This window comes from Lagopus muta, chromosome 10 (genome assembly GCF_023343835.1).
Source record: "Lagopus muta isolate bLagMut1 chromosome 10, bLagMut1 primary, whole genome shotgun sequence".
Lineage (NCBI taxonomy): Eukaryota > Metazoa > Chordata > Aves > Galliformes > Phasianidae > Lagopus > Lagopus muta.
The window spans coordinates 14,892,379-14,918,183 of NC_064442.1; the positions used below are offsets into that span (position 1 = coordinate 14,892,379).

The 25,805-nt window shown below is 37.7% G+C and overlaps 1 protein-coding gene across 2 annotated transcripts in view; it reads right to left on the reverse strand.

The window, feature by feature from the left end:
• Positions 1 to 25,805, reverse strand: part of OTUD7A (OTU deubiquitinase 7A) — a 136,056-nt gene that overhangs the window by 74,308 nt on the left and 35,943 nt on the right. For both annotated transcript variants that reach the window (XM_048956805.1, XM_048956804.1), the window contains exons 2-4: positions 18,489 to 18,561; positions 16,795 to 16,894; positions 5,974 to 6,110 (exon numbers count right to left, since the gene is read on the reverse strand). The gene's annotated coding sequence lies outside the window, so the exon portion shown is untranslated. The remainder of the gene's footprint in view (positions 1 to 5,973; positions 6,111 to 16,794; positions 16,895 to 18,488; positions 18,562 to 25,805) is intronic.

The following is a 25,805-nucleotide window of genomic DNA, read 5'->3' on the forward strand; positions in this document are numbered from 1 at the left end:
TAACATTTATATCATACTTTGTTTCTGCATCCCCTGAATAGCCACAGATGTGAATTTCTGCATGCTCACCTGTGCACACAAATGTATATATACATATATACACACTGTCATATATGTACATAAATGTATAGACGTACTCCAGCACAAATATAGTCAGGTCTGCATCCAAGATACAGTTCTTAAAACAAAATATCAGAGATTCATACTAGCTAGATGAATTCATAGCATCTTTACTATGATTATGGCTATAATTTATATAAAAATTAGTACATGACTACAGAGCTAAAATTGCAAACCACGTTGCCACAATGTGAAGCAAGCACAGCAACTGCAAATAAGTCAAGGTGTTAACAGCCAACGTAATGGTAATGCTGCTCTCTGTATCTACAAACAGTACTGTCTTTAAAAGGAACTCAACAGGTCATATTTATTTTCCTGAACATACCTTGTTTCATTTCCTGTCAACTACATTGCTATTAATTTTTCGCAAGATATTAAGAATGAATATGTTCTACATGGCAAGGAATAACTACTAGAATGTTAGACTGAATTCTAATAGAAATGTTGAAGAAACCAAGCACTGAAGAAAAACATAGAGGGGTTGGGGGTTGGACTCGATGATCTCTGGAGGTCCCTTCCAACCCCTACAATTCCGTGATTCTGTGATAGAGCTTCCAAAGAGTTAGGGATACATTATATAACGATCAAATTTCAATATTTTACAGAACTGTAACAATATGGTGTAAACTGAAAAGGTAGATTCAGTGACATTCATTTAAACCACATCTATACAAATCACCGCAGTTATTTGGAAAAAAAAAAAAAAAAGAAATCCACACCAAAAAATACACACAGAACAACCACAGAACCATGTGTTTTACTTCAAGCACATACTGGAATCCTATCCCAAATCAGAGGTTATCTGTCTCTGCTGCTTTGGGCCAATTGCTACTGATTTGAATTACCTGCCTTCAAATTTCTGAAAGATTTTCCAAGTCCAAAGTGCCCTACCAAAGGTTGATGGAGTTGGGTGGGGGGCAGGTGTGGTTGATCTTTATATACAGAGCAAACAAAAAGTTTGGTAAAGAAATTATATTCATTCTCCCATGGCCTCCACACCTAGCATTCAGTCCGAATTTCAACCTGGAATCTACAGCTGGGGCCCAACTAACCTGCTCATTGCTACTCAGGCTGTAACCACAACTATTCAAAAACAGTGCTATTCCTTTTCTCGTGGAAGCAATACAGCTTGTGACAGGATCATTATTTTTTTTTCCTTCAGCTCCCCATTAGTCAGCACTTTCTTTGGTCTCCTATTCAGGACATTGTTGTGAGTTAGCAGACGCTATTAAGATATTCTCTTATTGAAGTGATCACACTAATTTAAACTCTAAGCATCTCTAAAAATGTTAATTTTTTTGAGTTAGTCCCACGTTGGAGCGATTACTCCTTTGTAAGTTTCTTGTTTATTTAATCCAGAAGATTTAAATTTTGGCATTGTAAGATCTATATCTGTTTAAATATAGTAAAAGGTAAATACCTCTGCATGAAAGCTCTTCAAAAATTCATAACACTTCCTTTAGTTATTTCTTTACTTGATATATTTGTATATTTACAATTTTAATGCTTGTAGAAAGAACAACTTATTTTTCTTGGTCCTTTCAATTTGAACAGGCAATCAATTTGATTATTATATTTAATAAATATTAGCTGTGATCTGGGATTTCAAAGAGATTTCTGTACATCAGTAAGAATCCAGCATTCAGACTGTTGCAAACCTTGTCTCATTTGCAGACAGAATTACCTAACCAATAGGCTCTGTGATTACAATAGATCAATCACCATTATTTATGGATGTTGGCTGCTCTCAAAGTAACGCCTTCTACTTGCTTCCATAGAATCAACAATAGATACAAAGAGCACAATAACACTATTTGATACAGAAAACTCTCAGCTACAAAATGCTATTTTTCAGCACAGTTACCACCATTAGTTATACACTATGCAACAAGAAAATAACTGATTGGAAGAGCTCAAATTCAGAGAAATTCCAAGGCAGAAGCTAGATGAAAGTAAAGTCTTTTACAATTCCATCCTGACTTACGACAGCTGTGCGAAACATACTGCAATTCTCAAAATTTAAAAGGCAAAATTGTCTGAAATGTTACCCAACAGCATCTGTACTTATGTGAAGGGAGGTGTACAGATCTGTAATTCTCATTTTTTAGCTTTATTTATAATCACCCAGTAAGCAAAAGGAGAAAAATAAACATGAAGTTCAGACGAAAGCCAAAGGCATCATACAGTAGTTACACTTGCTGCTCCAAATCCTGCATTATATTTGCTAGTCCTGTGTGGGCAACCCAGACAATACAGAGATATCAAAATGACAATACACACATCTATGAGCATGGTGCCCAAATCATCCATTCCTACCTATCATGCTTACGAAGTCTGTATTCAGGTACCTGAATCTCACTTGAAATGCCAAAGATCATGAAAACCCGGGGAATTTTATTTTTTTAAATCTCACATATGCTTTACTTTATGTTCACCTAAATATGTCAAGACAGCTCAAGATTGTGAAAAAAGATAAACAACCAGACAGAAATTCTGTCAGCAGCCTCTTCCAGATCAGAAGACAGTTTTTCCCACACCAAGTGCCTCCAGCTAGAACGACACAGTCTCAGTGCATACTGAAACACAGGCTTGCTCTGTTTAGTAACAAAAGCTCTCACGTTAAGCAATAAACAAAGCCATTTAGAAAGACATATTCCACAGCTGTCCTTCACTCAGGACCTCCCAGATCTCCCTGCAGCAATTTCAGTGTTTCTACACAACACATGCCCTAAGCTTTCACCCAACCTCTCCAACAATGCCCAAACACACAAGCTGCTGACACCACCTACCAGAAGCCTACTCCACTCCATCAGAAATTCACATTTGGCCCACTAGACATAAAGCAGCTCTTCCACACAACGCATAAAGCTGCTTACATGAAACACTCAGCCTCTCTGAACAGCACTCACAGCTCACTTTATAATCATACTTCTGACTAGATATTTATGTTTTTATACAATACAATTTTCAAGGACAATTAAAAGAGAGCTTATCTTGTAAATATTTTTACTGTCGATTTTATGTTCATCCCATTCAACTCAGCTCCTCCCCAGTAGCCAGAAGTAGAAAAAACAATACCTGTTTCACTGTATACATGCATTTGTATATTGAATATATATGCATGCGTGCATCCAAAAATTACTTATTACGTAGCACATTATTTGTATTATTATGTATTCTTATCATATGATATTTCCAGTCATACAAACACCTTCATTCAGATTAGCTGCATCTTACTGTGTTCTACTACCAGAATGGCAAATCACTGTATTAACAGGCAATGCATAATGACATTATAAGGTGACATATGGTCAAAACTAATATGAAATATGAATCACCCACTTCTTCAAAGTCTGATAAAAAAAAATGCTTTAATATTGGATGGATGAGATCCTGATAACACCTGTAGTTACAATATCAAATTAAAAGGCATTAGCTGAAGTAGCCAAAACGACAATAGCTACCTGAACAGGAAGTAATGTGCACTACACTCATCACTGAAGTGGGATAATTATAAATTACTTACAAAATGTTAAACAAGCAGTATTACAAGACAACATTTAGTTACAGACCACCTTCTTTCTCAAGAATAAAAAAGAGTTACAGGAACAAAAGGTGAAGAAGAAAGACAAAGACTCCCATCAGACATTACTGATGAGGTTCTGCCTATACAGTAGAACTCTGGAAAATCAGCCCAAATTAATTTAACTAGATTTGTCCAAGTCTGCTAAATTCCTTTGCAAACACTTTCATTTGGGAGTAAAAATGTGGTGTTAATTTGGCTCAGCTCATCTTGCCTTTGAAGTGAATTAAACTAAATCCACTGGAGGCCTCTTTAATAACGAATGGAAGAGTGTACACAGAGACTAGGTGGGATCTAAGCCGTCCCCTTTAAATTTCTGCATTTAGTTGACTTCCATCAATTCTCCTTGGTATCTTGCACAGATGAGTCCTGGCCTGATACATTAGACCCAGAAGTGAGAAACAGAGAATGAGGGAAGACATGCTGAAAAGTCATCAGTCAGCACAATAAGCCCCTGTGGGAACTATCAAAGAGAAAGGCTGTTCAACTTCAGAAATGTTATTTAAAACATTTATTACTTGCTTGTTTACTGGAATTCCTTGAAGCTAGAAGTATTGACAAAAGACTCTGCTAAATTACCTTTTGAGGAGACTTACTGAAAAACTAGAGACTAGAACCTTATATTGCAGGCTAAGATAAAAGAATGTAGGGAAGATTGAAAAGATAAGGCTGAGCTTAAAAGCTACAGCACACTCCTGCTGCAGAAACATCACAGAAAGCTAAAGATGCTCAATATCTTAAAATATCTGAATCCCCTTCAAATCTTCTGAAACAACTACAGTCACCGCAGCAAGGGCTCTCAGAGGTGCTTTCCTGGTGCTGCACAAGTACAGCAGCTGCCCTGTGCCAGAGGAGAGCAGGGAGATAAATTCACTACTCAGGCAATGTTCCACCTCACCGTGCTGCAGGAACACTTTTACAACTGTCTTTTCACGGAGCTTGAGAAGGATTTCATAATACTACGGCACTATGCATGATCTCAGAGAGAAATATGTCATAGATAAATGATAAGTTCATGGAAAGAAGGGTCCACAACAGAAATGAGCCAAAAAGCGGGAGAGAAGACCTTTCCACATCCATCCCCATCAAGATTTTTCCAGTATATAGTAGTTTTATTGTTATGATGTCTTTGCATTCAGGCAGGACAACAGATAAGGGCCAGAACATAATACAGTTAGAGCATCTCCCTTATTTTATTCACACAAGTTCTCACAGTGTGCTAGTTTTTGTCTGGCAGAAGGCAGCGGAAAGGTAATGTAGTGCCACTGATAAAAATGGAATTTCCCTAAAACAAAGCTTCATCTTAAATTCAGGTATCAATTATTCTTTTATATGGGAGAATAATAAATACATAGGCAGTATCTTGTACTGTACTGAAAATACAATCTGAGACCTCTTATTAAATGCACAATTTCATTAAGAAACATGTCTCTTCCACTACAGTGTACCTCTACAAACCACTAGCAATTAGAATAAACTATATTTTCTTCTTATTTTGAATTTTTTCTTCGTTTTTTTCCCTTACGTTTACACATTGTTCATTATGCTTCCGCAAGAAAATATTGTTCTGAACATATTCCTCCAAATTTCAGCCTTCAGATAAAGAAGGTACCCTGACAAAAGCTCTAACCTTACCGTTTCTTCTATCATCCATATATTAAATATTTCACAATTACTCTGCATGCATACAGTTTACCTCAGTAAGTAGAAAAGTGTGATACTGAATAATTATTATTGGGTATACAATGTAGGGTTTGTTTGGTTTTTAACATAGAATTGCATTATAAGTTAACACTTAAGCCTACATGAAAAGCATGCAGCTCAAAACCTAGCACAATGAAAAGCAGAATAATCACTAGCTGTTTCTTATGTTTTGAGTTATTTAGTCTCCTGCTTCTACATTGGGAATACTGTAACTGTCATAGCAACGTGAGGCTACATCTTCATTTACAACACAGATAATTTTTTAGGTTGTGTTATTCATGCATCCAGTTTGCTAAGCACTGCAGTAAATATTTAATAGGAGTAGGGAGCAAGGAACAGAATACACAGGTATGATGCAATGGTACTCGGCAATCAGGAAGCAGCTCAACCTCAAACTGCTTTACAACAAGTTATTTCCTCCAATACTCTCACTTAAGAGCAAACAGCTGCTGCTAAAAGCTAGACTGCCAAGATTAGTTCTCCTGTTAAGGCTGCTTGTTCTTGAGCCATAAATAGATACAAAGCAGTTTAAAGCTACCTTTAAGCAAGTTTTTCATTTCACTTACTGTGAACAGACTTTTCATAAGATTTCCTTGAGGCAAGTGTCTGATAGGCGTTATGCTGCTGGTTTTTGGTAAGGAAAATACTCCATTTTTGCCACAGTAAAAGGTATGAATAAGCAAAATTGTGTCCCCTGAGAAATCTGCAAAAAAAAAAAAAAGAAAAAGACAAGATATTAATCATTGCTTTTATTCCACGCTATTTGAATTACATCAATCACTGTCAAAAGACAGCTTTGCCTTTGACAGCAATAGCTTAATAGATGCACTACTACCAATGCAGATAATTGGTAAACGCAATAAATTGCATTAAAAAGATTACTTGAGTAGCTGCAGTATGAAATGTTTGTAAGCTTATATAGGGTACTTACTGATAAAACTATGCAACCATTCCTTATTTTCTCCTACACGGACATTAGAAAAAGGTTCTGATGCTCAACTGTATGCTCGGTGCACAGGCAACACTAAGAGCTCAGTACAGTTTTTTAAAATGGAGTCTCATGCATTTTCAGACCTTGAGGTAAATAACTCAGCTGCTGTTTCCCAGTTGTCTGGTTTGAATTCTGCATCATTACTTATACGAAGGCAATGCATATAATGGTGATTCTTCTATGTTCCCCATAAAAATGCCGATTCCACTGATTGGTTCACCCCCCAGCTTCAGTGACAGACAGTGGTATGAAAATTTCCCCTCTTGCAGTGTCTTAAAAAGAAAGGAAGAACGGAACTTCTGAGGTTGAGATCATGTATAAAAAAAGCAATCATGGAAGTTCTCCTATACACATAACAGAGAGCACATCAAGTTATGCACTGGAGCCTAGCCAGGCACCCGTGAAATGTGATGGAATTCAGCTCAGCATATACAGCAGCTAGGTAAGCAGGAAGGAGCTCATACAGACATATTATGCAACCAAACTGAAAGGGCAAACTTCCCCAACCCCACAACTCCCATCATTGTTTCTCTGAGAGGAAGTTCTTTGGTTAATGCATTTATTTTAGTGAAGTTAATTAAGAAGAATAGAAGGTCTAGTTCTATTTCCTATTAAAAAAATGATGCTCAAAATGTCATCTGCAACATTTTTCAGAGCAACTAGAAATACAAAGGAGAAAATACAGAGATATGAAACTTGGAAGCTTGAATGATTCATTTCACATCCTGAAGATGCATAATTTAATGTAGCAAATACTTTCCGTGTTTCACTTGAACTATATAAGTAATTGATGATCTTTGAAGAACCCACTAGTGAAACTGGAAAATGTTCATCAGATACACATGTAGAGATGGAAAGCACCTTTCCACCCATGTGAATAGTACAGAACAGTGTATCTATCATAAGATGTATGTATTGAAGGTCAAAGGTAAAACTGTGGCTTTGTCATGACTCATTTCTTTGCCAGGTAATAACACAAAACATGCAGTTCTTCTTAAAAATAAAGGCAAAAGAAGTACTGTACTACTGCAAGTCTGTGCTGTTTTCTTTGAATCTGTTTCTTCCTCGCCATAATTTATTTGCAAAGTTCTAGTGATAGTATAGGTATACTTCCACTTTATTTTCAGTCTAGACTTTCACTACATTTCATATCTAGTAACATGGTTAGAGAGTCTATTCTGAAGTTACCTAGTATCAAGAGTGGTTCTCCAACCTCTTAAAAAATACATAAAATACTCTAAAGCAGCAAAAAGTCCCTCTTTCATTTAATTAAATCAATTTCTTAGCATTAAGTCTTCTCTCCCTACAACTAAGATGCAACCACCTCTGAAGTCATAAAAGTTTTTAATTCTTTTACTGTAATTCAGACAATCTTAGAAGTAATAATAATAAGCAGGACATTCAGGTTCAACAAGGAATGCTGGAAGCTGATGCATCAAGGAAAGCGTCACAAAGAAAGATGCAGAGGAACTGGATGCAATAAAAAGAAAAAGCATCGGTAATTAACAGACACCCAAAATCTGATGGTAAAACAGTGCAGCCTGATTTTGAGTGCTGCTGAACATTTCTAACCAACTTCAATGGGATGAGTGGATATTCAGTGCCTCTGAGAAGTAGACTGCTAGTTCTAACAGCCACTGTCGTCACCATCCATCATTATGTGCTATGAAAAGCAGGACACAGTTGGAGTTAAGCAAGTGAAACAGGAAATTTAGAAAGCCAGAGAAAAATATGGAAGTTCCCATTAATTGCAAAGTAAGCCTGAAGGCATTGAGATAAAAACCCGTTCAGCACACCGAATATCAATTTCTACAGGCACCAGCTTAAGAAAATTATAATGGCGCCTGTTTCTTTGCATGTACACCAAGCTCACATAGGTGAACAGTGCCTAGACTTCAATAGTCTCTCCTGAAACAAACTGCTCATCACAGACCGTAAGACAGTAAAGAGGAAGAGAAAATACAGAAGAATTTGAGTCCACTTCGAGCTTTAGTCATCAAATCTGACGACAACAGAACTCTAAGGAATTACGACACATTTTGCAGTTTACCGTAAGCTTTAGCACATAAGCATCTTCCACCAGCTCAATTCACTGAATAAGGAACTATTTACATCTACATTTTAAAGCTTATCTTAAACACAGATTTCAATAACAACTGTATTTTTGCCTTTTTCCCCCAATAATAAGCCCTCAAAAAAAAAGATTCAAGTATTCACTTATCCAAAGTGATATTCCCTGTCTCACATTTATACATTGTTAAAGACATAAAGACAAAGAAATTGTCCCAAGTATCAAGGCAGAAAATTCTTTTTCCTGCTTATTAGACAGAAAAGCAAGGAAGAAAGAAGGAATCTTCTGACTCTTGATTCAAAACAAAAAGACGCAAAGATGGAATGGAGACGATTTCAGAGATGATTTAAAACTATATTTGTGCATCATATGAAATAGAAACAGCTGAGAAGGGGCCAGAAAAAATTATCTCATGAGAGCAACTGGTCCCACAGCAATCTATCAGAAGTGTTTGGCAAGACTATGGATCTCACAGGAGAGAAAACAATTTTGCTGGAAACCTTACTTTACTGTCATCTTTAAAAACAGACAACTAATTGAACTCCTCAAAATGGTGGTTAAATGGGTGACCGATCATAGCACGAGAAGTGGAGAAACAGAATAACTCATTCCACTACTCAGGTTTACAAAAACCTATTTGAAAACATGTTTTTACAGTTAGTGTCAACAAACTTTCCAGTAAATTGGTCGGTCAGTTTTACCAGTGCACATGTGCACTATCTCCTCATCTAAGTCAGATTTTCCCTTATTTACAAACATTTTGGAAGAAACAAAAAAAACCCTCCTGATTTTCCACTGAACCACTCAAATAACTGGAAGTATTCACAACAGACAGAATGATCTAATTGCTTGAAGCTGCAGTCAACAGACACAGAAAAGCAAAGCATCTATTGGCCATAAGACTTAAAAATAAGCTGAATTTTATCTCCTTGAAAATATATTTTTTTCCAACCACTAACATCAAAGGAAAAGTAGGGGTGTCACTAAAATTAGAGCATTACCACAATGAACTAGTCAAATGCTTAAACTTGGATCTGAACTGAGATCATGCCATGCACATCCTATCTGTGCTTGAAGTACCAGAGATGCATGTGGTTATTTGCAACATAAACGCTACTCAAACTGCACAGCAGATAATATTTTCTGATATGCAACATCAATGTTAATGGCAATAATCTTTAAAGATCTTCAACTAAAAAGAACTAAAAATAACACTTTCACAAATAGATTTCATCAAAAAGAGACTGAACTGCTACTTCTTCAGCAGCTTCAGACAACCCTGAATCTGATCTGCACTTTTTTTTTTTTGAACAGCTTATGTGACCATAGAGTCTGCATACAGACAGACGTGTTTGATTAAATCAGACTGCCAGTCTCCTGGAGTTAAGCCATAGCCAAAAGGTGCAAAATTATGTAAACAACCTCCAGCAGGGGACCTGAAAATCTGGCTCTGCATTTTCTCTATAGTTCAAGTGACAAAACTGAAAGCCCTGAGCAGGGTGCTCCCCAACAAAAAGGCATCCTGAGAATTTCTATTATACTTGCCACTGCTACTGACAGATGATTAGGAAACTTCCACATAGCAATTTACCTTGTCAATGTCAGAGCCTGTTAGGATGTCACCCCAGCAGGTGTCACTACTAAAGGTTCACCATGGAAGTCTTTCTGAACTATCAGCCCTGTTCCAATCCAATCAAGACTTTAGAACATGATCATCTCATCATATTGTTCTCTCTCTTTTCCATGAAGGCATCCATCCATTAACTACTGAAGACGAAGACATGCAGATTTTCAAACCAAGTCTTCAGCAAAAGCCTCTTTTTCCACATGGAAATCAAAAGTTATGGACAAGAAATGGATGAAGTTTCTTACTCAAGAAATCTGGCTGAGGAAAGGACTTGAACTACTAGAATATATCACTTTGTCCTCGCATGGAAAAAAGTACTAAAGTAACACAATGAAAGGATAGCTAACAGGTCAATATGCTTTCATCTCACCTTGGCAAAACACTGAGGATGCAGAGGATGCATTGCTGATGGAGTAAGGAAGAGCAGAAAGGATCTGCAGCCACTTCTCTGTATTTCTAATAGGCTGAACAAAATATAGCAATGGTTTATTTTAAACTCTTCCTCACCATATGTGAAGAAGCAAAGAAAAAAATTCAGTTTTTAGTTTTTTATGGCTCTTTCGCTCTTACTTCTAGGCTCAGCATCTTTCTCCTGGTCATGACTAAGCTGACTACAATATCAAACAGCATAACATACATTATTTATTCTGAAAATGAACAGTGAGGAGAAACACCCCATTTCAAGCACCATTTGCATTTTGCTGCACTGTTTCTGTGACAAAATAACCTCCAGTATTCTTGCAAAAGAACATTAGCACTTAAAGAAAAAAAACTTTTTGATTGTGAAAGCTAAAGCTGAAGTTCATTATACAAGCATATCAGAAGCTGCACCTACAGGCACAAATGTGATAAGCAGTAAGTAGCACACAGTCTTGTGACCTTCAAGGTTTACAAACAAGCTCTAACGTTTTTCAGAAACAGCAGCCAGTTCTTAACGCTGCGGGTACCGACCTGTTCAGTTTTGTCTGGACCCATCTATCTGCTTCCAGCCAATAACATTCACACAGCAGCATGCTTTGAGGGACAATTAACATCTCTGAATTCACAGAATCAATAAATCAACTCAACATGGAGCAGACTTACCTGGAAAACTCCATCAGCTTTGCAGGAAATTATTCCATGTACAACAGAAAGAAGGAATCCTGCTTTGGTGGTGTTCTACCCCTATTTTTTATTTTTATTTTTTTAATTCTCTCCTTTATATGCTAAATTTCAGCAGCCACTAGCACACTGCAGAGGTAACCCAGAACCATGTATGCATTACTGTCCAGACAGCTACTTTCAAACAGTCTAAAAACCAGTACGGTTCTAGTTTGTCTCCCTTATCCGCTAGCATTAGATTTGTACGAATTCTGTATGACTTCCATAAACTTTCACAGTTCTATTTACCAAATTCTGTAATGGTTTCAGGGGAATAGGAAACAGTGACACACGGATGGTTGGCGTAAGTCTCATCTGTCAGAAAAGCAGGTCGCAAATGCTTTCCTCCTTTTGTGACACTTGACATCAATGCTGCACGTCTATGAGCTTGCTAACATGATATTGCCTAATGTCTGATTTCAAAACTTCATTTCCAGCTAAGCAAAACCCTGATTTGTAGATCCCATGGACAGAGTTGAAAGTCTACCCCCCCTTTAATCAGTCTTTTTTTGTTATCAAGTGATGGAAAAATACAGCACTCAGATCCTCCAGTCTGTAGCCACACAAGTCAATATGCAAATAGAGAAGTTCTCCCAAGACGAAAGTAGACAAGGTGCTCAAGTTGTTCTCTGGAGTTTCCATTAGCTATTTTGAGAGTCTAGGTTCTACAGAAGGATGGTTAAAAGTCCCATCGCACAAATGTACTGTCCTACGTATTGTTTTAAATTGCAAATGATTTTATAACATGTTGGAGGAATTCAGAGACATAACAGAAACTACAGCATAGTATTTAAACATCTGTACCAACAAGTACTAGATACACAAATTTTAGCACCCTTATAAAGCAGAACAAGGAGATAATCTGTTTCCTTGTTTTATTGTGCAGCTTTAAGTATTTTATCACATTTTGTCCTTTGAAGAAGCCATCTGTTACATTTATTTATCAAGATTAACTTCAATTATTAAAATCAGAGATTCTGTCTCACTAGTCCAAGAGCATGCCCTGGAAATGAACAGGTATGGGTCAATCTCAGTTTTCACCATAACACAGTTCACCAAACCCCAGTGTAATCAATTAAAATAAAGCTGTTTTGCATATAGCTCTGCTTGGCTCCTGTTTTCAAATGAAATTAATCTGCATCAATACTGAAATGTTTTGCACCTTGTACTTATTTATTTCTTGTTAGACTTTCCTCTACTTCATTTAGAGCATTCCCCTCTGCTTTTCTTTCCTACAGTATAAAAGACAATGTAACTGATAAAGTAACTGGACAGACATCTTTGCTATTTTTACCGTCTTCCTGCCTTCCTAGATGCTTCCTACCATTAGTAACTTCAGAGCATTCCTGTTTCATAGGAAGTGTGGTCGATAAGTCAGATGGCACTCAAGAGAAAACAAGTGTCCTTCAACGTTCTATGGTTCTATGGTAAAGCAGTTCTACATAACCAGGTCTGTAGCTTCACCAACTAAGAGATACAGAGTAATGACAACTGGCTTTCTCTTGGATCTCTCTCCTAAGTGACATTTTAATCATTACAAGAACCAGAAGTGTATTTAATAAATTGCCTTGTTCTACCAGAGTATGAAGCAATTCTAGCAGATGCCTTAGGAATTAATGCAAAATTTGAATGAAATTATTTAATTGTGCCTCTGTTAACAACAATCACTGGAAAATTGTGCATTGTGATAAAATGTTCTCCAGTGTCTTTTCAACCAAGATATTTCAATAAAACATCCTTTTAATCCTGGTTTGTTTAATAAAAGAAAAAAGACACTTCTCGGTTTATTACACCACACCAGCGTGCAATTCCTTTTTATGAAACAGGAGCAGTAAATAACTTGAGAACAAAAATGGAACAATCATATCTCCCAGCCTCCAAAGATACAATATATATGGAACTGAATTATATGCAGCACACATTTTACAAAGGATGTTGACCCAGTTCCAAGCTAGCAAAACATGACCATAAAAAAGATGTCTGAAACTTAATTAGTGTGTTTGAGCCTTTTCAGTCTTGAAACCTACTACTTGCCGTAAGTTCCTTCAGTCTAAGAGCACAGAGACCCTCCAGTCCACTGTAAAGAATTAATTGTTCCAAAAGGAGATTTTTTTTATTTTTATTTTTTTAATCATAAAGGCCTAATTTACACTGAAACTTACTTTTGTTACTCACAAGGATTTAACTCACTCTGAATGAAGCTTCCAAAGATTTCTAATGTCCACATGAAATGAATAGCATCGGCTTTTCCTGCTTGCAGGCTATGGAGGTAACTCAAGAAATATGAGAGGTGATGATTTACTTGGGAAATAAGTTACTCCCTACCTCCTCCATCCATGTATCAACTGGTTCCTTTTAGTTATATAAATAGTACCAGCTTCTCCATCCATCCATTCTCAGCTCCTATATGCACCAATAAAACTGAGAGATCAGGTAATTTCTGTCTGATTTTACTGATTTTTTTTCCCTATGGAATAACACCTAAAAATATTCTACTGTACTTCTACTAACCAGTAGAAGTGTTTTGATTTCATATGGACTAAGTAAACAAGTCAAGCTTACACTAATAAAAGGTATATACCAGAAGTAAAGAGCAAGAACTGCTTGTTTTCAACATTTGGAAAAGCAAAGCTGTGTGTTTGCACTCACTGACGATACATACCTCATACGACAACATTTATCATGTAAAAAAATAGCTTCCAAACACCACCAATCCAACCAGCAATTAAATATCAAAATAATAACACATAGCCTATAATTAAAACACACTTCTAAGAACATCAGGTAAAGAAAATTGAGTATCCTCACACAGTTCATAGTCTTTATTAACTATATCTTAATGAAGACTCCTATGATAAATTCAATACTGACATTCAAATAAACTACAACCAAATGGTACATAAATTAGCCATAAATTAGTCATAAATTAGCCTAGCATTAATAGTAACTGCTAAATGATGAATTCAAGACTAAGCTGCCTGCAGTGACAGGTAACATGTTTGGCTACCTGAGAAACTAAATAGCATTTCTCTGTAATATATCAAAATAATTCCCTAAACACTCTACCACAACATCAGGACCCAAGAGAACACTTAGATAAAATGGAGTAACATTTGTCTATTCATTCTGAATACAAGCTACATAAACTGCATGAAAAAAAATAGAAATTAGATTTGTTTTCTGACAGCCACTTAATCATTACCAGAAAGTTCTGGGACATTCCTTAAGCCCCAAGGAATGCCATTTCCTTACAACTTAAAGATGGTACTTTGTTACACCACCACCAGCCCCTCATGAGATGGCAGACAGCTGGGGTAGATGTGTAACACTAACTAAGAGTTATCAGAATTTTCTATTCTTTGCAGAGGCTGAGTACCAAAGTAGTCAGAAGAGACTGACTCATTTTACACAGGCACTGCTGGTCACTGATCACTATCATGGGTAAAGTTTGGGAATCGGCTGGAGTCCCTGCCCTAAGTGATTAATTTTAAAAGATTAAAGAAGCCAATAAAGTGGCTTAACTTTGTTTGAGCAGAGCAACACAATCCATTCAGTGTTGGTGATCTGGTAAAGACAAATGAAATTAGTCTGATACCTGTTGAGAAAGACTTGTGGATGGTGAATGCAATGGCCCAAAGCCACAAGAACTTGGAGGTGGCAAAGGTTCCAGAGGGAAGATTCCAACACTTGGACACAGCTTTTCCCCCCTTGACTGAATTGGGTACCTATGAAATTCTCAGCAAGAATCTGAAAAGGTTTTACTCATACAATTCTTAACCCTCAACAATTTTGAATAGAAAAAAACTGAGCTCTCAGAGATGGGTGGAGTTCTGAAAGAAAAGTGTTTGTTAGTTGTTCAGAGAAATGCTGAGCTCAGCAACAGCTTAGGAATCTTCACATAGTTTGGCACATCAAGTCCCACTTCTGAAAGGGGGACACACTTGAAGGACTTGCATTCAAGAAGAGACATTTGATAGTCACAGATGAAAAATAGGATCTGAACACCACTCAGACCTGAAAATATGAAAGATCTTTGAATTCTAAATTTGCCTGACTTCATTCCACACACTCCAGTCCCTTTAGGTGTGTTTAATAAGAATTCCAATATACAAGGAAACAACGGTCATCACTCTGTTTCTCAGGTGCATTAAAAGGTTATTAATCAAAACCGGAGTGCATAGGAAATATGGTCTTCAGCATGGAACTGTTACTCAGGTTTATAGTTACCTTCCTATTCAATTCCCAAAAAATACTGAAGATAATTATGCCACGAGATAATATATTTATAGCTACAAGCAGTAAGGAATGTACTCAATACTGTATACTGAGCTCAATTCAGAACTGTTAGATGTAGAAATCCAGCTCTCTGCAGCGACTGTTCATTGACTGAGAAATGCTGCAGAAAAAAACAAGGCTGCATATGTAAAAATACAAAAGAGAGCACAACACCAACACTAGAACGCACAACCTCTCTGTTCAGCTGTTATACCTCAGGACAGAAAGAAAAGCTGAATTGGTCAAGGATACTCAGAGCTTTCAATGTGCCTAATGTGTTGAAGACAGTGTTCTGTGTCATGGTTTCCTCTACCACCAAAATAGAGTCTCCCAACTTTTTCTTTTTTTAATACAAATGTATGCATCATTTTTTGCAGAGTATCTGAGCAACTGTGTTTATTCCACTTCACATGAGTTACAGATTGACTTGCAAAGTGATAAAAAAATCCAAGTTTTCACAGCAATCTGTTCTACAATGTAGAAGTATCTCTACTAACACTACAGTTGTTTACTTAAATATTTTCCTTTCAGAAATAGTCTTAGAATAACTTTCATAATTAAAACATTATAGCCATTTAAAATAATAGAATTCATTGGTATCTCTAACCTTCACTCAAAAATATTTAACCAAATTAAAATGTTCCAGGAATTTGACTTACTGTAACTTTTTGAACCACTTGGAGATTTTTTTCCTCCTTTGGTGCTCATCTGTGTAGAGTACACATATCTCTTTACTAAGCTCATTAATGCTTTTTTTTTTTTTAAAGTGCCTGTGAGGTGTGCAACTGCTACTATTTTAAAGGTGGAGCTGAGGAAGCCAAATCAGCTATAAAAAGTACCTACTGATTTTCAGTCCCTGCACAATCACCACAATTTTAGAGGGAATTTAGCATCTCAAAACTTAAAAATCATGTTAACCACATGCTCAATTTTCAGCATAATGTTAAAAAAAGACACTCTGGTGTGAAATCAAAAAATACATATCACAGTTTCACATTCTTTTCTGTGTATCCATGGAAGAAAAGAACTATTTTTACCTCCATTTATTTATTTTGCTGATTTAGTTTATTGACTGTTGCCTCCAGTAGTACTGTGGACCAAAAATGTCAAGGGAGGAAGAAGCAGTCGGAAAAAGCTTTTCAAGCCAGTACTGTTGCCAAGGAAATGTTATTTGTAACACACTTAGAAAGAAGTAGAAATATTTGCACGAAGTTTGGTTTAAACAACGTATTCAGTATTACTGAGAAATTCTGCAGCGGAAGTAAGGACAAAGTCCAACTCACCATTGTAGCTTCCACTTGCAAAACTATCCCTTCTCTCCTGCATGCCCTATCTCATTTTGGTGAAGCAAATGAGGCAGGCACCGATAATCCCTCTTTCCTCCTGGAGAAAGCAGAAAGAAGTCAGCAAGCAAATGGCAATTTACAGCTGCTGATAATCAGCGAAATAACATGTACTTAGCAAACATATGGTTCACCTCCCTGTCCTCATCAAGGTTACTGCTATGGAGGTCTTCCATTATAGCCTCACAATGAACTGTACCCTTCTATCACTACAGAAGGAACTGCTAAAAAATATAAAAGCAAAAAAGAGGGCCCCAAACAGAGCTTCTGCAGTGACAGGTCAACTGCTGCAGCAGTTTAACGTTACAATAATATGCATGGTTTTAGGAACTTACTTAGTATTCAAGCTTTACGAAGAACAGATAAAGATTAATTTTATGAATAACAATACATTGTCCAACAGCTCTGTGCTGCTACAAGCAATAGGCACACTGTTGATTGTTAATAATTTTAGGTTCCTTTGGTTGGCTACACTTAATTTGGTGAAGAACTGAATGGAAGGCAGAGCTCCGAGTCAAAATGAACAGAGGTCGTTCCAGGTGGTTGCCAGTCATCAGTGGCATTCCTCAGGTCTCAGCAGCACAGTCACTTTTGTCTCACATTTTTATCAATTATATTGATAAGGAGATCAAATGCACCCTCGGTTCTTATACAGACAACATGAATTTAGGCAGGGCTCTCAATCTACTCGAAGTTAGGAAGCTTTGCAGTGTAACCTGGTCTGGCTAGTCAGATGAGCCAAGTCCAGTTCCATGACACTCAACCCCACACAGCCAGACAGGCTTGAGGAAGAGTGGATGGAAAGCCTACCAGCAGAAAACAACCTGTGCATGCTGGCTGACAGTTGCACATGAGCCAGCACTGAGCCGAGAAAGACCAACAGCATCCTGCTCTGCAACTCAAATAAGATGGTTAGTAGAACTAAGGAAGCAATTGTCCTTCTGCAATAGGCACTAGAGAGAAGACACCTCAACTACTATGCTCACTTTTGGACCCTTCACCACAAGAAAGACCCAGAGCTCCTGAAACTTGTTCAGTGAAAAGCAATAAAACTGGTGAGGGGACTAGAAAACAAAACGTATGAGAAGCAGCCAAGGAAACTGAGGCTGTTCAGTCTGAAGAGGAGGAGGCTGAGGGGAAGCCTCATCACTCTCTATAATAACCTGAAAGGATGTTGCAACAGGGGTGTCTGTCTCTCTTTTCTCAGACGACAAGCAATAGGGCTCAAGGAAACAAGTTTCAAGCTGCACTAGGGACGTTTTACATTGGACATTTACATCCCAGATGGGATGAGGGCCAAGCACTGGAAGAGGCTGCGCACAGAACTGGTAGAATCTCCACCCTAGGAAGCATTCAAGAGATGTGTAGATGTGGCACTAAAGGATGTAGCTTAGTGACGGGACTTGGTAGGTCAGGTTTATAGTTGGATTTTATTATTTCGAACCTAGGTGATTCTATGATTCTAATTACTGCAAATTAGAAAACAAGTGTAATTCTTGTTTTCTTTGCAAGGCCCTTATGTTCATCATTTCAAAACAACTAAATGACAAATGCTAATTTAAGGGGTGGGAGGGATGTTTACAGCTACTCAAAGAAAGTAGTCAGGTCCCTTTTCCTGTTTTTAGTATGCTTACCTATTTAGGAAGGCAGGTGGCAACTGTCCAGATGAATTTACTTCTGATTTTGAAGCTCTGGAGTATTATGTGCCTGTGAGAACAAAGAGAAAACACAGAGCATGTTTTACTGACTCCAAAAGTAACATTACAAAGAACTGTTTTGCATCCATTTATATTATCCCCACTACACAATCCTGACCCTGGCATTACAATCTGCGGCATTATTTCAAAGAAAGAATTTTTCTAAGTTAATACTTCTAGTAACAGCACATAGGAAAAAGCTAGTCAAAGAATCATTGCCCATGAAAGTGCTTGTTCATTTCAAGTGCCATTAAAAAGTGCTGGTTACACTGCAGTTCAAAAATAGCCAGAAAAAAACTCCCTCTAGATAGCAAAAACATGAAGAAAAAAATACTAACAAGGGATTGCATGAAGAAAAACAAAAAAAAAAAACAAAGCAACTCCCTTGATTCCTTTGCCTCCTGCTAAAACTATCCCACCACACATCCACCAGATGGTAAGATGGGCTGGGAAAGGAAATATATTAGCCTGATGGTAACCCTATGGAATTCATGCACCAGGCAAGTAGACATAAAAACTTGTTCTTCAATACACAGGTCATAAAAAACCATAGTTGTCTCTGACTGTGAACTACAGATTTATAAAGTTGCAATTGCCATAACAAGCAATAAATCTGACCTCAGTATTCAATTCTATATTCAGTTATTAAATGAGTACACACAAAATGATACACATAAGAAAATCAAATTACACTAGATTCAAACTGAAACAATCACAACAAAGTCTTTAAGAAAAGAACACCAGGCACTTCCACTAAGTTCTTAAAGGTAATTAATGACGCCCAAATTAAACCTGTCTTATTTATATCACAACCAAGATATGAACATCTCTCCTTAATGATTCATTAAGTTTTCAGCATAGCAATATCTTGACATTGTTATAGCCTAACAAGTACCGTATGTTTTCATACCAGATTACACTATCCCAATATCAGTAACATATGTGTGTGTGTGTATACATATATATATTACTGTTAAAGCTCAGATTTTCAATATACTTCCATTTAAGTTCTCCGTTGCATGTACCACTTTAAGGCAGCAGTTTGCCTCTTTGTATAGAGCTCCAACTTAAGATCTGATATATATCTCTATTATGTATATTGCTGCTTGCTTTCAGCACCTACAATGACAGCAGGAACAGTCAGAAGTCACAGAAAACTGCTTGACTGGTCAGAAGCTAGAGAAAACTGTTCACAGTGGAAAATTCTCTTTTTAATTACAAGAGGATTGAAATTCTATGCCAACACCTACTTCTTTGTCATGCATAGCAGAGACTTCCAGGCCCATGCTAGAAAACTACAAATCTTAAACTCTCCAGTTTATCAACTATCTACATTCAGATTTGAAAATAAAATAGCTAAAATCTGAACTGAATAAACAATGGATTTTATCCCTTATCTTCCCATATCTGCTTTGTGGATAGGTAGAGAAACAAGAGGCGCACACAGATCCAGAACAAAGAACATGTCTGTAGAGATGTTTTTCAAATCATTTATCTACTCTAGTGCATGAAACAAAGAGCATAGAGATCACACACACAAAAATGAACTCACTTAAAAGGTCAGGAATGTCATTTCCTGATTATTTTTTTTTATGCTTTCTTGATTTGAAATTCAACGTGTTTACAGACCAATTTCAAATTTACTGCAAATCACAAAAAGAAAGTGCAATTCTAAGCGTAATAACAAAGTCACAGCTTCTGTCAAGCTACAGGACAGGCCATAGCATTACTACTGCCTCAAGTGCCTGTATCGTAGTCCTTGTTAATTATTCATGTGCATGTCTGAGCAGTGGGATTGAAGGAAAAACTCACCTCGGAATAAATCTGAGACAGTTTAGCTTAGAGAAGATAAGGCTTTCTCTGAGCCCTCCTAACATCCATAAATACCTGAAGAAGGAGCTGAAAAGATTGTCAGGCTTTTTCAGTGGTGCCCAGTGCCAAGAGGCAAGGAGCACAAACTGAAACACAGGAAGTAATATCTTAACATCAGGAAATGCTTTTCTGACGACAGGTTACTGAGCACTGGCAGAGGTTGTCGAGAAGTTGCAGAGACTCAGCTTAGAAAGAAAGGAAGAAAAAAAAGCAATATTCTCAACTTCTACCTGAAGTACGCAAGAAAATCTCCATAGTTTAGCATCCTGCATATGTTATTTGCATTTAACCAATGCAAGCTCACAGGAAAGTCATGGCAAGTACTGCTAGTCACTAACAAATGACTTAAATCTGACTAAGTGAAATGCATAGCAAAAACATAGGGGCTTCCTATCTACTTTTGTTTAACTAGATCCTACATTAACAATTCTGCAATCCAGCAGCTAGTGCCAACCGTAGTGACAGAAAGGGTACCTGCATCAGGGAGAGACTAGTGAAGGTTAGCATTCCTTTAAATGACGCGATTACAGCTTTTAATTAAATACTACCACCTATGCAGATATTTGACAGCTTGTGAAAAAGCTGAAACGCAGCTGAAAGCAGAGAAGAAAAATCCTAGCAGAACTAGTTTGTACTGACTCAAGTATTACACTAAAATTCAGTAGCCTTAAAAGGCCAGGTGCCTCTTCCTTCTCTGCTGCCCCGCTTTGGGCTCCCTGGTGCCATTCCCTCCTTCCCACACACCATGATGCTTATCCAAGTAGCGTAAGGGCCACTGACTCACCAACAAAAAGCTCCCACTACGTTATTTTTTTGTACAGATGAACTTTGTGCTGGACTGAATCAACACACAGAAGTCTGCAAAAACACCACAGCCGGTACAAGGTAGACAGCAGGATGCAAGTGGGGTAAAGAATGTATTTAATTCGGCATCAGCATCCTTTGGGATTAGCTCACCTCTTTTGTAGATCCACAGCTTGAGTGTACTCAAATCCAGCTTTCTGCTGGTTGGCCCCACGCAATTGTGCTGAGTGCAGATCCCAGCCTGTCCCCACATAGTGGGCATCCTGGTGGCCCCCAGGGAGCAGACAGCTATGTTCTGGTATGGTGACAGCTGTAAAACCACTCTTCATTTTTCACAGCACAGAAGTAAGCTTGACTGGGGCTTACATCCAAGGGCCTTATCCACATATTGTACACAGCTATGTTTACATGCCTGCACTTTTCTTAGCACTCCCACAAATGCTGTGGAAATAGCACCAGTCCTACCTGTCCTTGAACAAAAGGGACAATTGATGTGAATTGGAACATCTCCTTTCCTCCACAGCCAAGGAACATTCCACCAAGAGTAACAAAGAAAAGAATCATTTGACTGCCTAGCTATACATCATTAAATTAATTGGACTCTTCTGTGTTCTCAGAACTGCTGCCAGCTACTCTCATCATCTCTCTGTGAAGAGGACTGAAAAACATATGATCACAGAACTTGTTTCTTCTCCCCAACATCCACACTTTGTTGTACATATACTTAAATAAGATAGAAGAAAACTCTCAAATAAGGAGCTCTTTCTCTCCTTAGCCACCGAAAGACAAAACTCTTAAATTGGCTTTAAGGATTTTCTTGGAAGATCAAAATAGTATAGATCTGGATTGAACCCCAAAAGTATACCTTGACTACATAATTCACTGTATACTCTCACTAAAATACTTCTATGAAGTTCTATGAAGAAAATGTTTCTGGTTTTGTTTGGTTTAAACTCAAAGTTGTCCTACTGAGTTACTAGCTCAGTAGAAGCTTATTCTGTGGCCTTACTTTCATTATAGCAGTAATTATCAGAGAATAAAGATCATGCCATGTATCCACATATAAAAAACACTGAGATGTAATTCTAATTATATTCGTTTTTCTCTCTGTAAGTCATTTATAGGACTTCCAATTCACTTTTTGAAAAATGATTATTATTAGTCTACTATACTGAGAAAATTGAAACAAAAACTGTATTAAGCGATCAACTAAAGATTACTTGTGAAGCAAAATATGCATTTATAAGGGATATGAAGAGAATGAGCATGATTTGCCCCAGGTTACTTTTAAAATCAAATTCTTTGTCTACCAGGTCCAGAACTAAAAAAGAGTTTAAACCAGGACAAATCTACCAGCATGAGCAGTTTTACTGCCCTTGTGACACTGTTCACAAGGAGGCAAACAAGCACCCAGTCGCTGGCATGACAATGTGCTACTGAGATCTTTTAGAACACACAGGAAGAAATCCCAGTGTCACTGAGTCACAGGAATTTTTCCATGGACTTTATCTATAGATATCCATTAAATATCACGATCTCTGTTAATAAGGAAACAAAAATCTCAGGAGATCAATTGTTACTTCTTACCTTGAAATGATGGTAACAGTAACTGACTTTTACCTGTGGCTTCTAATTTTGTGGTAGCCTGAAAACATAGTTCATATCAGAATGTGTTTCAATTGAAAATATTTCTACACATACATGCACGCACAGGAGGCTACTTTTGTATATGCACACATACAGTGCCCATACGTATACAGACAAATATCAACATACCAAGGAAAGCTTCCTTGCTAGACCTTGACTGATTGCCAAAGCACTACGTATTTTAATCAGGGTTCTTAATCATAACTCTTTTCTGCTGTACTCCACTGTGGGCATACCGAATGATATTTTTCATTAGTCTAAAACAGTCACAGAAGCACGGCATTGTAGGGCACCTCTGGAGACCATTCAGCTCAACTCTCCTGCTGAAGCAGGGGTCTCTACAGCAGGTTGCACAGCAAAGCATCCAGACAGCCCTCGTTCATTTCCTGATGGTAAAAGAGGAATAATTTTTAACGTGAACTGTGTTGAAGTAAATTTCTGTGAGAAAGCTACCTTTAAGTTGCATACATTTGCAAAAAGATCACAACAACAGCTGAACAAAGCTCTGCTGTGAACTTTCTCTGAAAGCCCTCACCCAACTCATTTCCAAGCATACAGGCACTGTAATGGTGGACATTAGAAGATATGTTGCTAGAGAGCTGTGCAAACTTGTGCAAGCAAATAAACAGAGTGCATTTTTAATTACAAACTGAATTACCTTTTTCTAAAGCAACTCAAAACACAATTCAAATTACTCTTTTGCACTCTGCACCAAACACCCAGTTTGTTGACTTCACAGGAACACGTAGCCATCCTATTTCCCTTTGAAGCTTCTTCAGACCACTTCAGCTGTACTGGGAGAGCTCCACCTTTATAAATAATAAATGAGACTTCACTGTTAAAAGGCTCTTACTTGCTTAATTGCTTTACAATGCAATGCATCTACAGATACAGAAGCTGACGAACTCCAGAGCATCACGAAGCCATATTGTCAAATACCTGCTTGTGAGAGGACCTTTCTGGTTGCTGCTGGATGAGAAAACGCAGCACAAAGCTGAAGCACACTACAGGCATTGCTGCCTACAGACTCACAGCAGAAAATGCAGTCTCCTATTGATTTCAGTTTCACTTCACGAAGCCTATTTTTGTTTAACTCCTGCTTCACCAAATAAAGCAGATTTCCAGTTGCCACTCTCCCAGTAATACAAGGTAAAAGATTCAGAGGTTTGAGAGAACTTCCTGGAAAAACTGGGAACCTGCTGTTGCTTCAGATTACTGCAGAAGTCTTGTTTCTCCTCAGTCAACTTCTAAGGACTGAAACAGAGGAAAGGAGCCTCACCGACTTGGTATGGCTGAGCCAGGGCGACTCCAACCACCCGCAATCAGCACAGCTCCCTGGTTTGCCACCATCTGTGCTGCACACCCGCAGCTTCTCAAGGTGAGGGTGGGTGGGAAAGAGAATGGAGTACGTCAAAGGCACTGAGACGTGCAGCAAAGCAGACTTGTGCGTAAGTCTGCATCGTGAAATGCCAGCAGAGCAAATCTGACCTCTGTACAAGAGAAACAATTAAGGGAAAGGAGGAACGGGGGGAAACACTGCATGATTTACTGAGGTGAGGGGTGTAGAAGGGATTTTCAACCACAGACAGTAGGTATCATCATTCAACTCCATGTATGTGTGTTTGTGTGTGTATATATATATAGTTCAGATGTTAATGTTAATTTTCAAGAAAAATAATTACTCAAAATCTGCTTGTTAGATGAAGATAAAAAAGTCTTTCTTGTTCTTCAGAGATGCTCTAAGAGGAAAACATGATGATTATACGATGAGCTGTCGCTCAGCTACAGCCCACTCTGTTCTATTACTGCTCACTACAGCTGCTTTAACATTCAGTCAGCTCAGCTGCCTTTTATATTCATTACATGCAGAAATTCTCAAATGTCCCTTATCACACAAGGCAATCCCTGTCCTTACAGTCCAACCCAATTTGATCTCTTTTTGCTTTGTTGGCATTTAGGATTGATTTGTGAAACAGAGTAGGAACCCTGCTTCGATACCCTTTGAATTCCTGCACCACATACATTTTTCTCTGCCCTTCCTTTTGGTCTCTAGAAAACTGAGGTTACATGGTGCAGTGCACTATTTGCATATCAAAAGCAACAGCACTTTATGCAAAAGTAAAATGCAACCAGTTTTCTACTTTCAGGAAGAGCTTAAGACATGAAAAGCACTTCCTTCCTCCCAGTCTTTAACTCTAAATTCAGGTGCAGCATAGTCCATCACGAGTGGTTAACATAAACAGCTTATCATTAAAGAAGCTCCTCCACTGCCACTGCTACCTGATAGATATTTGCAAAAAACAGAGATCGTTTTCCTTCCTGACAGAACAGTTAAAAACTTCATAGTCCTGTATGAATTAACATAAATAAGAAAACAATTCAAATGCCTCCTCCGTTACTTCCCAACATTAGAAATGGTCAAGTATGCCCCAACTGCTGACCAACTCAGGCAACACCAGTTTCATAAAAAACATAAGTTTCAGGTGGTTTAAAAGAAAAACAGCTAGCAGATGGCTTCTAAAACCATGCTACGTTACAGCATATTGGATTGTATACTCATTAGAATTGTACTATCTAATCAAGTTAGTTTATCATTTTTGAGTCACCTAAAACCCTTCTTAGACCCTCAGAGATAATCTGAAACTTATCCCCATACATCTTCAGTTACAGTCAGATAATTTAGCTAAATTACAGTGGATCACAAGCAAGAGCCCAGATTTAAAATTAGCCAGTCTCAGCAAAGTATCTTCCATTTTTCATCTATCTAGCCTACTAAAAATCTAAAGCATGCAGTGCAAAGGAATGCTCAATTCGCATCACCAAAGAAGTGTCTAAGAGCACACTGATACTGGCACACTAATCCTTTGTCATTTTAGAATCATTTCTATCGCATTCACAGGCATTTCTATACCAGTGCTCTGCCTCCCATGA